Here is a 16,271-nt window from a genome sequence, read left to right on the forward strand (position 1 = left end):
TGTAGCCTTTTCTAAGTTAATCCTTTGCTTGTACTGTTCTGCTTTGAGGCAGAAAAGCATTCTGAGATTGATTTGAAATGATTTAATTCTGCACCATCGGGCTGCCTCATGACTCAGGGAAACAGTTCTCTTCATTTTTAGTTGTGGTGTCATAATACATTTAAGCCTCCGATATAGCTAAAGTACTTATGTGTGAAAAGACTGTATTTTTAATGAATACCTGAGAAAATGAAATTGGATATGTGGTAAAGCTGCATTTAAAATTCAGCTTAATTTAGTCTTTATGATTCACCACATTAGATAGTTTGGCTTAGTGGGCTTCTTTACCAATTAATATTTATTTTCACACAAATCAGCAATAAAAATATAAATATACAGCAACTCAGATTTTCAATTGCAACTTAAGATTTTTTTGTTTGGCTTTTTTTATGTTTCTTCACGAACCCACCCACACATGCAGAATTTTATTATAGCTGAGTATTTATTACCATTTATGTAATACTGTCACATTAAAAATACCCATATCTTATCCTACTCTAACATTTTGAAGTGTAAATATAATCAAGTTATATTTGTTATCATTATCCTCTTTAAAAAATATTTTAAGTTACTAGAGTAGTTAGTAAATCACAGTCTGCAAGCTTACTTTTAAGGTCAACACAGTAAACTTTTAGTTTATTTATTTAAATTTAATAATGTCTAATCTTCCCTTTTCTGTTGCAAAAGTTGTGTTTATGTAGAATGCAAAATAAAACTCCAGGATCGCTTTCCTGTAAGGCTGAAAGGCCCATCAGCAACTTCTTCTCCAGTGAGTGCTTTTAGCTAATGTTCTTTAAAAAAATAGTAATAATAAGATGCTTCCAATACTGGAGTCTTGATTAATTAAAAGATGCTGCTATTGTGTGGCACCTTTTGGTTGCACCCCATCTTTCCTTTACTCTCCTCATTGATAACTGAACATTCTTCTTTTAGGGGAGGTGGCAACTTAAGCCAGTGTGTGATCTTTCATTACCTTTACAAATAGCACTGGTATTAGCAATCCTCAAAACATACTTAAGTGATTTATTTTGAAGATGCAAGATGCAAAATGCCTGTTTAGCAATATTCTCATGAACTGTGTTTTTATGAGAGAATGACTTTGTTTATCTATGTCATTGTGGTTCCTAATGTAGGTGGTATATTTAGATTTCTACAATTCTTTGGTTTTATTTGCATCTACGTCAGAAAGTCAAATTCAGCAAATGTTTTGAATTCTAAAAGCTCTTATCAAAGCAGAAGCTTTTAAATAAAACTTACTCTTTGAATTATCTACCCGTAGAATTTGCCAATTGTCATGTCAGGCATTAAGGAACTAACTTTACTTTTTGACTGACGCCATCCACCGTAAATAAAGTAAACCCAACTGCTATCTTCCTATACCAGAATCTGCCATTGTCCCAATGCTACAAAATCTTACCTTTGGTAGGTTGATTTTCCCTCCTTCTTCTAGTACTTAGGTGGCCTTGTTCTTAGTTTATTTTCGCTGCAAGAACTATGTCACAGGTTTCCTGTATGAGGCAGAAGTTTCTTCAATTTTGAGGGGTTTTTTTGTTGCTAGCGCTTCAGAATGCTTCGTTTTGATACTGAGAAGCCATGTGCTTCCAGGTCCCTAAATGCTCATCTCAGTCCTCACTCTGAGTTCTTTTTCCTGGTCCCTTGTTTCTGAGCATTCTGAGCCTCAGTCCTTCTCACTCCCCACAGGAATCAGTTCTCAGACTTACCTAAGCTGGCCTAGGCCCCCTCTTGCCCTCTTCATGCATTCCGCAAGTAAAACTCAAGTGTGTGGCATACTGGGGTCAAAATTGGAATATTTTTAAAAGTAAAGCTATCCATGTGGCCAAAAACTACTTATACCTCAGAAGCTATTGAAATACTGTACACACACACACACTAAAATAAAAGTAAAGCTAATTGACTTGATGTTTGGGTGCAGATTGGAAGGGAAAGCCAAGAATGAAGAATCATTAATGGTATATCCCCCAGATGATAGAGGTATAAACTGGATGAAAATTCATGCCACATGCTAAGATGGGAATGCTGTATTAGTCTGTTTTCAGACTGCTGTAAATGCTCGAGACTGGGTAATTTATAAAGGAAAGAGGTTTAATTGACTCACAGTTCCACATGGCTAGGGAAGCCTCAGGAAACTTACAATCATGGCAGAAGGGGAAGCAGTAACCTTCTTCGCACTCATAAGAACTCACTATCATGAGAAGAGCATGGTGAAACCGCCCGCATGCTCCAGTCACCTCTCATCAGGAATGTCCCTTGACACATGGGGATTATGGGGATTACAATTCTAGATGAGATTTGGATGGGGACGCAGAACCAAACCATATTAGATGCCAAGGAGAGGAAAACGCTTGGAGAGAAAAATAAGAGTTTTATTTTGAACATGTTAAGTTGGGAATGCCTGCTAGATTTCTAAGCAGAACTATTAAGTGCAGAGTCAGATATATGGACAGAAGCTGTAAATTCAGGAGTAATCTGGTGATACGTATGTTTAAATTCCTGCATCTAGGTGCAAAGAGCTAGTAGAGAAGAAAAGGTGGACATTAATGGAGTTTCACTTTTTTTTTTTTTTTTTTTTGAGATGGAGTCTTGCTCTGTTGCCCAGGCTGGAGTGTAGTGGCATGATATCAGCTCACTGCAAGCTCCACCTCCTGGGTTCACGCCATTCTCTTGCCTTAGCCTCCCAAGTAGCTGCGTCTACAGGCGCCTGTCACCACACCCGGCTAATTTTTTGTATTTTTAGTAGAGACGGGGTTTCATGGTGTTAGCCAGGATGGTCTCGATCTCCTGACCTCGTGATCCACCTGCCTCGGCCTCCCAAAGTGCTGGGATTACAGGCGTGAGTCACCGCGCCCGGCCAAGTGTCACATTTTTTTTTTTGCAGCTTAGCACTGTGGACAGTGTCAGTTACAGTGGCAAAGGCACAGAGAAGCTAAAACCCAGTACATTGGGGAATGTGCTAGGAATTGGGGACAGGAAAGAAAGGCAAGATGAACTCACCTAGGTGGGAGGCTTTCTTGAAAGGAACTAGTAACTATATATAGATTGAGTTAACTTGCGTCTGGTGTATGGTAGCCCTATGCTTAACTGTGGTGATTCCTGGAACACTAATACTGACCTTCAGCTAAGATAAGGATGAAAAATAGTTGTTAGTGATTTATAATGTGCTGATGAAAGTCCAAAACTCCCCTGCATGCAACTGTGCTACCTTCTCTGCTTTGTTTACTGAAAATGTGCAGCATTATGGTTTGTCCCTGATTTCACTGGTTTAACAGGCAGCTTGATTTTGTTGCACCATCAATAAAATATAAAAGATCTCTCTGTAAATTTGTGCCTTGGCTTCCCCAGGACCAAAGTATCTTTGCAAATATCTGTGTAGTTAATAACTCAAAGACGCAGTGCAGCCCATGCTATTTTGAGAGAGGACCCTAGAAACTCTACCTGCAAGTCTCAGACCTCTTTGGTGTTTGTCTGCACTTTATTTTCTTGCTATACTGTGTCCTCACCTTTATTAAAGTTTTAGTAAAATAAATCCTATAAAGTTTTGTGAGTCCTTTCAACTCTGTAATTGTTGCAATGACAAACCTCCTGAGTGAGACTTAACAGCAAGAGGTCCCAAGCAATGTCAATGATAGAAGTGAGTCAGGCTGCAGGGTTGCAGTCTGTTCAGCCTGTTCAGAGTGTAATCTTTGACACCTCCTGAGAATATTGGGGAATGGCCTTGTTCTTTACGGGAATAGATGGACAAGAGTAAGACAATGCCATCTTTCTGTGCCAGTATGTGGCACAACAATGCCATCTTTCTATGCCAGTATGTGGCATAGCCCCTGGCACATAGTAGACACTTAGAAAAGTGTTTTTGAAATAAGGGAATGAATAAAGAAATGAACGACTAAAGAGACATAGTCATACAGGCTGGTTTTCCTGGCCTACAACCCTAGAAGGTAATTCAAATCATAACAATGTCTGATTTCTCCAACAGGCCTAGCATAATCCTGCTTCAGAACCTATACACTTTTTTTCCAGGGAGACCTGTGCTGACCACCATATCCAAAACAGTGTTCCCATCCCATCACTCTATCTTTTATGCTGTTTCATTGCTCTCCACAGAAAATCTCACCCTGATCTTATATTATAATATGTGTATATCTATTTGTGTATTTAACGACAGCCACACCAGAATGTAAGCTCCATTTGAGTAGGCGTTTGTGTGTCTTCTTCACTGCCCTAGTCTCGGTGCGCACATACTAGATGCTCAGAAAACATTTGTTGGAGGGATACACTTTCATGTTGATACCATGAGCTTCAGCCATATGATTGGCTGCGCATTGGGTTCATCAATCACCCTGCTCCTGCTTTGCCAAGGGCTGAGGTGGTTCCAGGATGCAGGACCTTCAGTTTTAAAACCCAGATGATTTGGTCACTCTGCTTTGCTTCCACGTTAGCTTCTTGCTTGCTCATTCATTCATTTGTTGATTAAATATTTATTTAGTGCTGACAGACCACATAATAGACATTGGTGTAGGTACTGGGAATACAGCAATAAACAAATCATATGACCCATCTGTTGTCATGATGCTTATATTCGGCAGGAGAGGCATTAGCTTGGACTAATGGCTCCTGGATGCTGAGGTTCACCCTAAATCGCATGACTACTGTTAGATGCTACTGCATGGTGGACATTAAACTGCTGATGATTGGCCAGCAGGTGATGCTCAGGAAAGGCACAGGGTATGCTTCAGGCTGAGTCTGTGTTGTTGGTGGAAAACCCAGTAACTTCCACCAAGAAGGGCTCTGTTGCCCTGGGCCAACACCCCATTCAGTCTTTAGCCAAAATATATCAAAATCCAGATGTCCCACCTCACAAATATTTTAACCAATTTCTCCTGCTAACATTATTAATAAATATCTGGTGATTAGAAACATTAGCAACGCTAGCCTAAGGCAAAACTGAGGAAGGCAAAGTTCCTGTTGCTTCCCACAGCAATGCTTGTGCCTGAGGCATTATGTTGCAGCGTTCTTTCAGGTCAAACTTGACCTGCTTGAGACTTTCCCTTTACTGTCCCTCCAGAATTCTCCCCTTCTCAGGATTAGTCCTTCATCTTATTCCTCAGTGCTCTGAGGAAAAGCAAAATCTTAATTAATTCTCACAGATGTATATGCTTTTTACTAGATCATCAACCATCAGATAACTTGTGTGCACCTTGGGAGTAGTTTCCTGAAGGTAATGAGTGCCTCTACTGGCTAGAGTCTTATGGATGATGTCCTGCCTACCATGGAGAGCATTAGCTCCACCCATACATAGGGTCAGCCTTGACCAGCTCCAAAATGCATTTAAATTTTCCATTTTCGTTCTCACTCATCCTCATATTTTCCCCTTGGCTGTATTTCATTTCTTTCTGTCCTCAGGCCAGTAGATCCCTGATAGACTTTTTGATTTCATAAAACATATGCCATAGACATTTTGAATATCAATATGCAACTTCCCCTTTCTCTTCAAATGGTTTAACAGTTTCCCTTGTGTAGTAGGGATGTGGGTAAGGATGGTATTTGAAGAATACTTGGCTCCGTGCATGCCTTGTTCCACTCTCTCAGCATCCCTGTCAAGCAGTTTAATTATGCAAATAAGCACTCCTTAGCTGAGGGCTGGGGGAGGTGTGGCAGAGAGACGAACAGTGCAGAGAAGTGCTAGACAGGAATTAGGCCAAGAATATCCACACTTCCTATACTGAGCAAGCTTCCAGGGAGGTTTTTTTTCTTTCCCAGCAAGATGAAAAATAATTTGACAGTCTGCTCTTTTAACTTCCTTTACATTTTTCTTCTATTCTACTTCCGGTTCATAAAAAATGGCCATTTATAAATGCTGGTTTTTCAGATTTTTGAGTGTTTCTGTTGCCCTTTTAGAGAGTCTCAAGGTAAAATAACAGAAATGCTCATATATCTAGGATCTAGCATAGTTCTAGGCAAGCAGTACCTTCTTAAAGTTAGCAGGTTCTGACTCAAAGATGAAATAGAATGGTGATGTTGATGGAGACAGCAATGGATTCCCTCTAAGCATGACTTGTGCTCTAAAGTGTAACTGACCCAGTAGTTCTAGTGCAGGATTGGTCATGGCTGTTCAGTCCACATGTAACTGCCATAAAGGAATAGAACAAAGGCTAAAGAGGACAATGTTTGTCCAGTTAGCATCAAGCTGGGTCTTGTATATAAACCTTTGACTTTATTTTGACCTTTATGGACTTAAGTAATTCAAGTATCTCAAAATCCTTCTAGGGTTCAACCAGATTTAAAATATGGTATGATTATCTGCAAGTTTTAATGCATAATCAAAGTCATGTAAATTTGTAGAGACTTTTAGATTGTTTGCTCATATATGGTTAAAACTTTCAGCTCAACAAGTATTTGTAAAGGATCTACTACTTGCCTAGAACTATGCTAGACCCTAGATATATAAGAATAAGTAAAACAGACACAACAAGTTCTCCTCTAATTAAGCAGGGCCCCAGTGGAGAAGACACAAGTAGCCCGCATATAACTATAGAAGTAGAAATGGTGTAAGTGCAATGAAGCATATAATGGTTTTCTATTAAAAAAGGAAGCATTATATAAAAGCATAAAAAAGAATGACAAATACCAGAAAAATATTAAATATATCCATTCAACAGCTTTTTATTTGAAGAAGAATACATTAATCCAATAATGTTTTGGCTGTGCATTACCATCACAGGGAAAGATTTAAAAAATAGTGTGTGTTTTTTTTTTTTTTAAATAGATGATGCTTTATCTCTAGAGTTTTGTTTTTGTTTTTGTTTGTTTGTTTGTTTGTTTGTTTTTGAGACAGAGTCCTGCTCTGTTGCCCAGGCTAGAGTACAGTGGCACAATCTCGGGTCACTGCAACCTCTGCCTCCTTGGTTCAGGCATTTCTCCTGCCTCAGCCTCCAAGTAGTTGGGACTACAGATGTATGCCACTGTGCCTGCATAGTTTTTACGTTTTTAGTAGAGATGGGGTTTCTTCACGTTGGCCAGGCTGGTCTCGAACTCCTGAACTCAGGTGATCCGCCTGCCTCAGCCTCCCAAAGTGCTGGGATTACAGGCATGAACCACTGTGCCTGACCAACTCTAGAGTTTCTAACTTAACTGTTAGCATACCTAGGCAGAGCCTAGCTATTAGAATATGTATGTATATGTGTCCCAGATGATTTTCATATACAACCTGGGCTAGGAACTTCTGAGATAACATAATAATAATAATAATAATAATAATAATAATAATAATAATAATAATAATAACCCACAAACATGTAACTACATAGAATAAGAAATGCTAGTGGAAAACAATGACAAAAGAAAATTCACATTTTTATGGTTGTTTCTGAAAAATAGAAGGGGGAAATGCCCAGTCCATTTTTTAAAACCTCTATAAACTCATTTCTAAAAAATGTTCAGAACAGCACATGCATACACATACACACACACAGATTATAGTCCTAGTATATAGATTTCAAAATTCTGTATAAAATTTTACACAAGTGAATCTGCTGTTCATTTAAATAAATAAATCGTGATCAAGAAGGTTTTATTCCAGGAATCCAAGAATAATTCAAAAGTAAAAAACGTATCAAATCAATCATATTAATGAACTAAAAGTGAATAATACTTTCAACTGCCTCAAGAGTTATCATAGTCATTTGATAAATTTCAATGATTATTTATAACTTAAAAATCATCAGAAATACTAAGGATAGAAGATAACTTTCTTAACTTGAAAAAAAGAAAAGGTGTGTCATGCCTCCATGTTCTCTGATGTGTTAATACTTTTCCTTGACATACCCTCTCCCCCTTTTACACCTAACTGATAATATTATCTCAGACTTCAAGATTCATTCATGCTATGCTTTTTGGGACAATCTTTTTTGATCACAGTTTATGTGCTATAGACCTCTATAGTTTATTGCACTTCTGAGATTATTAATTTACTCAGCATACACCCTTTTCTGTGAAGACTTTCTGACTTGCCATGAACGCCTGTGTAACCACTCAATAATTTTCTAATGATACCAAGAGAGACAGTTGAGTCAGATGATGTGAGTTCAAATTCCAGCCCCACCATCTTCTAATTGTGTGACTTACTCAACCTACTCAGCCTATTCAACTCAAGTGTTGTGTCATGTGTGGAGTGTTTGCTGGCCTTCTCACTTCTCATATTCCCCACTTTGAATGCTCTTGGGTTGCAACCACTTTCTCTGTGACCCTACAAATCACAGTATATGTAATTCTAATTACTGTACTTATACATTAATTACTAATTATTTGAGGTTTTCTTTTAGTTTCTTTAATATAGGAACAATGCTTTGTTTATATTTACCAGACACTTAGCATAATACCTGACACTCAATAGATACTCAGTGAATGCTTGTTGGATAACTATTGTTAACTTTTCTTTTAAAATAAAATATAATATAGTTAATTAAGAACTGAATATGACAGATTCTCATGTTCAGATTAAGCAACTGCTTCACTTGGCTTATGGGAAGACCTGGAAATAGCTTTGGGAAGGATGGGTTGGTTAAAGGCCTTGGGCACTAAGAGCTGTGAGATTTTCTAAGCTTTCTCCTCATTTGGCCTCTCCTCTAGGTTTCTCTGACCCTCCCACTGGTGCTAAATTCCCTCCTTTTGATTTTCTTAATACTCTGTGGATATCTAGTTGTGGCATTTGCCATATATTATAATTTCAGTTTGCTTGCTACAGTGTAAACACAGAGAGGAAATGGCTCATGACTGTAATCTTTTCTTATGCATAATAGATGCCCTATAAATGCTTGACAAATGAATAAGTGGGATTAGGTTGGGAGGGATAAGGCAAAGGCCTTTAAGAATATTTGATGACACCTTGACATCCTCTGGCATCACAATCTCAGATAGAGAAAGACATATGTAAACATTGAATATCCATTAAAATTCAAATATCCATATAACACTTGTCCAGGACATATTCTTATTAAGAAAAGAGAGTGAGTATATCCAGCAATTTAAAATAAGATCCCTTAAAATCAACAGTTCACTGCAAAGTAAGTGGGATGGCTGTTTATTGGATGAAAAAGACAGGAAAATTGATAGATGCAGGTAGAGAGGACTCTGGGCAGAAGGATATGTAGTTCTGCTTTTATAATCACTTTGCTAAAAATACACATATAGAGAACACAGCTGTTAGAAAAGACATCACAATAATTATAGGACTCAGCATTAAAAGCTCGCATTGCTTAATAACCAATTCCCTTAAAAAACAGAGAAGCAGCTCATAGATAACAATTCATGAATTCAATCAATAGTCATCATCACCCTGTACAAAAGCCTTCAAGCTCATTGTTACTCATGTGTCATGACACATGTGCACATACACACCACACGCGCACGCACATACACAATTTCGTATTTAAAGGCAATCAGCACAGAAGATATATTTTAAAAACCATACCACATCAAAGTTGGAAAACAAAGCACATCTTTCTGAGTAGTGACCACCTTGTCTAACCTTTACATATACTATATATTTAAAGTTACAATAATCTCAAGTTATGGTTAATTTTTTGCCCTGGAAAACCAATACTTGATTCAAAATTTGTATTTTATATGTTTAACATAGAAGTGTTTTTATCTCAACAGTTCTCTTCCAAAGAAAGATTAAGAACAGGAAATCTATGCCTTCCAGAAAACTTAATGTTCAAGGATACACTACTAAGTTATTAAATGAGTATTTATTTAGCACTTACTTTGTTCAGAGCAGCATGGGAGGCATTATGATGTAAACAAAAGAGATAGAAAACAAGTTTTTCATAGCCCTGAATATTTTAAATAAAGCTGGAGACACATATATAGATATTATATAATTATAGATTTAATATTTATAATATATGTATACAATCTGAAGTACTTCATAAATATATTAAAATATAGAAAGATAAGAAACGAAATACAAAAAATGCAAGTGTTGGTCTTTATATAACGTCTTCTCATTTCAATAAATCCTTCACTTTTCTGAACAAGTTATGTTTCTGATGTCATTAAATACTAAACTGGTTCTCTATTAAGAAAATATTCTAAACTTCTTTGCACAGTATCCATAGCCCTCTGACTTGTACCAGCTCATCTCTTCAGCCTGTTACCCTGTCAGTACCCTTCCACATTCCATGGTTCAGAGGTTCTTCAACTTTTCTGATCATTCCACATTCTTACATTCTTCCCTCCTTGAATTTTAGCTCGGAGAGATTTTCTCAGCCTGGGATTTTCTTTTCTCTCTCTTCGTGTGTGTGTGTGTGTGTGTGTGTGTGTGTGTGTGTGTGTGTGTGTGTGTGTATTTCCATGTGGAGCCTCTGCTCAATATTCAAGGCTCAATATAGAGATAATCTTTTCTTTGAATACTTTTCTGACTTCCCATGAATGCCTATGTAGCCACTCCGTGTTGTTGTTGTTGTTAAATGATACCATGAGAGACAGTAGAGTCAGATGATGTGGGTCGAATGCCAACCTCACGATCCTCCTAATTGTGTGACTTTGGGAAACTTAATCTCTCTAAGCCTCTGACCTCTTATAAGTAAAGTGAGGATAATAATAGGGCCTATCTTAGAGTTTTTTAAAGATTAATGACAACATAAATATAAAGCACTTAGCGTAGTGCCTGACACCTAATAAATATGTTCTAGCCAATATTTTTATTTTGCTGATGTTGCAAAGAAAATCTCTCCTTGTAAGATTTAACAGAGAAAAATGTATCTAGATAGGGTAGAAGAAGTGAGAGTATCTTATGCAAGTGTATATGATTAAAACTATAGCAATTTGGAACTATTTTTCATTAATTCATTCATTTAAAAAACATTTTATTGACAACTTACTCTGTGTTGGTCACTGTGCTTGGTATCGGGCATACAAAGATGAATATTATGGAGAGACTGCCCTCAAGACTAAAGGGAGAAAGATAAATATGGATATATATGTATTATAATATATTCAAATGTAATATAATGTGGCAGATGCAGTAATAGAGATATGCCTGGACATTCCTAGGAACATAGAGAATGGACGTTTAACATAGCCAGGTGACAGAGCAGGGAAGACTTTTTAGAAGAGGAGGCAATTGAATAATATTTAAAAGGACAGCAAAGGTTTAACTCATTGGAATGAAGGAGGCGTGCCTGAGCTGGACTCAGGGAAAGGATCAGCATGGAGGGCTCAAGGATGTACATGGAGTTCACTTAAAGAAGAAGGTGGAAAGATGCACAAAGGTGAAGCCGAAGTGGTATGAAGAGGCCAGAAAGTGTAAGTTTAACAATGGAACTTTTTGCTTATCTTAGAAGGAATGGGGAGCCATGGACGAGACGTCTTTGTGTTTCAGGTAGGTCTCTCTGAAAGCCTGGGAGAAGTGATAAGACTACTAGAAGAAGGAAATAAATTGGGAGGTGGTTGTTACGGTGCAGACAAGAGACAAGTATCTGAAACACGGTATAGTGATGGGACCATGTTGAAGGTGAGGGGATGCATTGGAGACTTACATGTAAGGGAATATTGGCCAAATATTTATTTAATCCGGAGTGTGAAAAAGACAAAGGAATTGTCTGATTTTTCAGGTTTCCAGTTTGAGGGACTGGGCATATGACAGTGGCATTGAAATAGAGAAAATGAGGGGAGAGCAGGTTTAGATGTAAGTATGACAAATTTAGTTTTGTATATGTTGAGTTTGATATTTTTATGGGACAGATGAGATGCATTTGGACATATGAGTATGAGGCTCTGGGTGGATTCTTTGAGTTGAAATGTAGCTTTGGGGGTCACCTGCGTATAGGTAGTAATACAAGCCATAAAAATGTACATGAGATCACCTAAGATGCAGGAAGAGTAAATAGCATCAAAAAGCTGTGAACCAACAACTAACTTTGGTGAAAACCAAAAATTAAGGATGAGAAAAATAAGAGAAACCCACAAAGAAGACAGGAAAGGAATACGAGAGATTCAAGATGAGCCAGAGGTATCCAATGAAGAAAGGATTTTAAAAAGGTAAGGGACCTTAACAGTGCCAAAAGCATTGCAGAGGTCCAATAAGAATAGGACTAAATAATGTTCACCAAGCTATAAACAGTTTATTGGAGTGGCTTGTGAGACAAATGGGTCTTTAGGAAGTAGGGACAATGGTGGACTATTGCTTTGAAACTTTTCGCTGACATAGGTGCCCTAATTTGCTAGTGTTTACGTAGGTAGAGACAGTGAAGATTAAAATTAGATTTTTATCTGTTTTATTTTACAAATGATTGAAAACAATCAAAATAGATAAAACATTAAGCAATAAGCGAAATCTTTTTTTTTTGTTTTTGAGTAAATCATTCTGCATGTTTCTGCTGTATAAACGATACTGTTTCTCAAAATGTTATCTTCATTCTAATAAAAGACATAATTCCAAAATGGCCAAAAGATCACTAAACAATGGTGTTTTTTCTTTTTTAATTGCAGAAGATCTAGTCTCTAACTGTTAAGAGCTCTTAATTAATAGTGCTGATTTTATACCATAATGAAAGCAGTGTAATACAGAATGGTTAGCATTTATTTCTATAGCAATATGTTCAACTTATTTTCATTAAAATTGAAAAAATAAAGCCAGGAAAAGCCAATTGCATCCCAAAGAACGTGTAGCAGATACAGGGAAGCCAAGTATCTGAGGTCTCTTGAACTTTAAGCTGACATTTCTCCTAAGCTGGTCAAGAAGGTTACTGGAAACAAAGGGTGATAATTTTCCATTATCTCCAAAAAAAATTGGAATCTAGAGCTTCTTTTTATTTTTTATTTTTCTTCTTCCTGCACACCGACGGTAGAGTATTCTTAAAAAGGGTATTTTATATGGTTAATTGTATCTTTCTTTTATAAAAGCCTCTGTAAGAGTGCTAATATTTTAGAATGCTGTATCCTTTCCTTCCATTTGGATGTGACTTGTCTTATAAAGGGCTATATTTATCAGGAGCAAGATATTTTGTGAATTTAAGTTGTGCCTGAGTACACCCCTGGAGCTAAATTGGCATAAACACTAAGGTGTTAACTAAGGATTGCCTGGAAAGTTCATGCTTTCAAAATACCAATTTGAATCTCAGTGACTAGAAAGACTCGAAAGCAAATCTTTATCACCAGGTGGCAATTGTTAGTTCATCATACCTGGGCTGGGCCTGATGCAACCTGGCTTTCTTATCAAGGTTCCTCCGCTCTCATGATGTTTCAGCAAAGTGAAGAAGAGCGAGGATTTGGGCCCAGAATGGCCAGAGTTTTGGCTCTGCCACTTATTGTGTGTGACCTTGGACAAGTTCCTCAGATTCTCTGCACCCATTAAAATGAGAAGAATTCTATCACTCGTAGAGGTTTGGAAAGGACTAGATAAGAACAGTCTGTAATGTATAATAAGTGTTCAGTAAATGTTAGCCTTATACTTGTTTTTCTTTCTCTTTTTTTTTTTTTTTTCTTGAGATGGAGTCTCACTTTGTCACCCAGGCTGGAGTGCAATGGCGCAATCTTGGCTCACTGCAACTTCTGCCTCCCGGGTTCAGGTGATTCTCTGGACTCAGCCTCTGAGTAGTTGGGATTACATGCACACACCACCACGTCTGGCTAATTTTTGTATTTTTAATAGAGATGCAGTTTCAACATATTGGCCAGGCTGGTCTCGAACTCCTGACCTTGTGATCCACTTGCCTCAGCCCCCCAAAGTGCTGGGATTACAGACGTGAGCCACTACGCCAGGCCTAATTTTTTTACTTATATTATTAGATTATGTGGATAGACTAGTTCTTAAGATATCAGTTAACATAAACATCACTGTTGTCATCATCATCTCTCACTGTCATCAACCTCTGACTTTAATTGAAGGCTTGTTGAGAGCCAGATACCAGAAAGACGTTGGAAAAAGCAATAGATTTAAGGTCGCCTTTCAGAGACGGACAATTTGATTGGAGAGCTAGAGTATGCATATCAGAAAAGAGACAAATACCAATGAAAAGGGATTTATATTTTTGGCCCATGGGAAAATGAAGATAAACAGTGCCAATAGGTACATGATCACGGTGTCTGAAAGTGCAAGGAGGACTTCTATGGCAGGTATGATCAAGAAGACTGCGGGAGAATGAGCATCGTGGACAAAGAGAAAGGCAAGTGGAAAATTTTACAGATCAAATGAAAATATTAAGGGAATGCTGTATAAACAACCTGACTATAGTAGAATATGAATGTAGGGCAAGTGGGGGATACATTTAGAGAGATGAATAGAGAGGCTTTGCCATAGGAACTAACTCTGGAATGAATCTTCTGTAAGAGGCATGCCTTATCTTCATTGCTTACTCTAGCTACCAGAATTTTTGTTTCAGTGGTTAATTGGGGTGTGCCACTCTAGACATTTCAAACAACACCTGGAGAATTTTTAATCCAGCACTTTATGAAGACTACAAAAGAAAAAGTTCAGTGCAGCAACAAAGGATAGTGGTAAGAACCAGATATTTGAAACTGAGTTCAAATCCCACCTTTTTTTTTCTTTAAAAAAAAGTTCTAGCTATATACTTAAATAATAAGACTTATTTTAAGAAGTTGTATAAATTAGGTGGGACAGTGAATGACACTATCTGAAAAAGAAATGTCAACTTTTATTATAGTTTAGACCAAGAAAATCTAATCAATGGAACGAGAGCAGCATATAGTTAAGTAGAGTATATGTATGTATATGAACAACCTAGTATAAGTCTGTGCTGTAATACAAACTTCCAATTCCTCCCTGCCAGAAACATGTGAAAACCTTTAGCTAAGCATGTGTTTCTGTGGCAGTGTACTCTGTAGTTCTCATCTTACGTACTTTGGCATCTTGTCGTTTTTATTCATGACACATGCTGCTCTCTTGGGTCAACAGTTTGCATTGGGATAACTACTTTAGTTAGTGACTCATTCCCCTTTGAAGAATATCTTTGGTTACTATCCATGTATTATCATATGTTTAGAATATGGTTTACAAAATGCCTATCGCTGATCATTTATTGCTATCTCTTATCTTACGGTTGGAACGCTGTGGTTCTTGACTGTATCCTAATCTCTCTTCGCTTGTATCATCCTTGTTCTAGTGCCTCTCCTTCTGATAAGAAAAGGAACTGCCTTATTTGTTCCTAGTTAAATGCCAATATGCTTGCATACATATGGATGCCATATCATTTCTTCAGTCAGCTATTAATGATAGTTGTTATTAAGTGAACATCTATTTGATAACATGGCTAGGATTTGCCTTTTGGGGTCCATGGACTTTCCTGTAGTTATATAAAACTTTTGAGAGCATTCACATACACTTCACTTTCTGGAAGGAGCATCTGTAGCTTTCATTAGATGATCAGAGTTCCTGACACTGTGCCTGGTGCAGTGTGAATAGCTTTATATGACCACTAACCCTCATGGTAGTGAAATCCAGGGGCTCTGTATCCCTAAAGATAGAGAAAATTCTGGTTCCCTACCTTAGGTTCAATCCCATTGCTCTGTATTTAACCAAGAGAAATTAGCAGCTGATTATAAATGCCAAACACCATGAACAGGAGAGTAGGGAGGAGCTATAATTCTCAGGAGAAGAAAATGTGTTTTCAGTTTGGAACAAAAAATAGTAGAAAACGATTCCCTGAAGAGAAGATTTGGCTAGCATGAAGAAGTTGAGCTATGTGAATAACAATGTCTTAAAATCTACTATGAATAGAGGGATAAGGAGGAGCACATCACAGCGTCACAAAAGAGGGGAAGTGCCCGGGAATATAACTCTTCCAGCATCACTCCTTGAGATGACAATAAGAGATGCAGGGAACTCCACCAAGCTTCCTTCAAAGCCTTTGAAATTCCTCAGGTCATGAGGAGAGCTCAGGTTCCTGAGAAACCACAAGCTGAGGAGCCGGTTAGAACTGGAGTCAGGTAACCGCTGTCCATATGCCATGCAGCCACCCACCAGCTTCAAATCCTTGACCAAGTCTCAGCCTTGTCCTGCATCTCAGTGCCCTCATCTATATGAGGGGCAAACATAGCATCTACTTTGTGGAGCTGATATTAGGACTAATAAAAGCTTATCCAAGTCAAGTAGCTGAAATATTTTACCGAGTACTTATTGAGGGTCAGACACATGCCAAGCATTTTACTTGGATTGCTATTGTGAATAGTGCCGCAATCCAAGTAAAATGCTT

This window comes from Piliocolobus tephrosceles, chromosome X (assembly GCF_002776525.5).
Source record: "Piliocolobus tephrosceles isolate RC106 chromosome X, ASM277652v3, whole genome shotgun sequence".
Lineage (NCBI taxonomy): Eukaryota > Metazoa > Chordata > Mammalia > Primates > Cercopithecidae > Piliocolobus > Piliocolobus tephrosceles.